Below are 1,843 nucleotides of genomic sequence, written 5' to 3'. Positions count from 1 at the left end.
ATTTTTAGGTTTCTAGGAGAGGGCTGGATAACTATTTATCAGAGGTATTCTTTTTCTTTCTTTTTTTTCTTTTTGGAGGGGGGAGGGCAATTGGGGTTAAGTGATTTCCCCAAGGTCACATAGCTACTTTTTATGTTAAGTGTCTGAGGCCGGATTTGAACTCAGGTCCTCCTGACTCCAGAGCCGGTGCTCTATTCACTGCGCAACCTAGTCACCCCAAGAAAGCTGTGGCAGTTCACCTGAACAGGGACTTGAACCCTGGACTCTCAGATTAAAAGTCTGATGCTCTACCAACTGAGCTATCCGGGCCCACTATTCTTTTTCTAAGTATGAATGTTGCTAGTTAGGATCTAAAGTCCCTTCTGAAACTTGGTAATCAAATGATTCATCTGAATAAATATTTTTCATACTAATTGGGTAAACAATTTAAATTGCTATGTGTGGACTAGAAAGCATCAATTAAATGATTAGTGCACTTAGTAAATATTAAAAAGTTAGGAATGCAAATGATTGACCATTCATTTATCATACCCTGAAGACAAAATAGAATTCTCAGAGCCTGTGTATTATTTTCTTAATGTTCACCTCATTAAGAACTCTGCTTAAAACCTCTCATTATTCTGTGAAAGAAAGATAAATGGTACATAATGAACATCTTATCAGATTTTAAATCAGACCCAAACTTCTCTGGAGAGTCCTGTAAAATTATATAGTAACTGTCATTTAGCTTTAAGGTTTTAAGCAGGTTAAGAAAATGTAAAATATAACACAACTATCAAAGCTAATACCTCATTAGCCTCCTGTGAATCTGGATCCAGGGTCCACTTTTATAAATATGGTTCATCTGCAAGAGTCTTCTTTGAATAGCCCCTTTTCTCAGGAAGCCTTATGCCTATGGGTAATTTGAAATATACACACTTTTTTTTTAATAAAGAAGGAAAGGTTGGGAGTATGCTGGGGCCAGCTCTAACCAGCTTGTGGAGCTGTTTTTTTTTTTAATTTCCAGTGTGACCATATACATGTCAGAAAATAACAAAGGTTACCAACTAGGGCTTGCTTATGTTTTGCTGATTTTCTAGACTTAAGAACATATCGATAGTGCAGATTTAACTTTAAATTATGTTTAATAATTCCCTCTACCTCTTCCATGCTCTTTCCCACTTTTTATCCTCTCCCCCACTCCAAGCCCTGTTGTTCAGAATTCACTAGCACACCTCTTGAGGAATGTGTAGGTGTGGGGTGTAGGGTGTGCTAGTGCATGTAGAATTGTTATGTCACCTTTGTGACTGCCAAAGAAAACATGATTTGCCATTTGGAAATCTTGTAAACCCCACTGGTCAAGAATACCAGGGATAACACATCTCACATGTTCTCTCATATTGCAGCCAGCTACCCATATCTTGCTGAAAATCAACAAGGTTAATGCAGCTTATGAAATTCAGGTTCAGCATTTTATAACTAAACTAAAAAATGAAGTTTACATGAGAAACAGTATTTTAAAAAACAGCTCGAGATGCACACATTATAGATAGATACTGACATTTTCCTTAGTATACAGGGACAAGTAGAAAAAAAAAGGCAAAAGGGAGAAAAATGCTAATACAGCTGCAGACAAAGACAGATTTTGATACTGCTTGGTTATACAGGACTCTGTGCAAGGATGGTAGACATCATAGTAATGAGAGATTTGACAATAAAAGCAGCGCACATTTACTTAGCAGGGATTTGAAAGTTAAAAAAGTTTGGATTGCTCCCTACCATTAGCAGTAAGACTTAAGGGTTAACCTCCCTCACTTTAGGGGTGAGATAATTGAGACCCAGAGAGTCTATGCAAGTTAACCAA

At 37.2% G+C, this 1,843-nt stretch overlaps 1 non-coding gene across 1 annotated transcript; it reads right to left on the bottom strand.

The window, feature by feature from the left end:
- Positions 1 to 236: 236 nt before the first annotated feature.
- On the bottom strand, positions 237 to 309 carry TRNAK-UUU (transfer RNA lysine (anticodon UUU)). The gene has a single exon. It is a non-coding gene; the product is annotated as a tRNA-Lys (tRNA).
- Between the last annotated feature and the right edge of the window lie 1,534 nt (positions 310 to 1,843).

Source organism: Petaurus breviceps, unplaced genomic scaffold, assembly GCF_028583685.1.
Source record: "Petaurus breviceps papuanus isolate PSGF00001 unplaced genomic scaffold, PetGlider_PUasm1.0 38, whole genome shotgun sequence".
NCBI classification, from domain to species: Eukaryota; Metazoa; Chordata; class Mammalia; order Diprotodontia; family Petauridae; genus Petaurus; species Petaurus breviceps.
The sequence above is the reverse complement of the archived record's forward strand: the minus strand, read 5'-3'. Positions and strand labels throughout refer to the sequence as shown.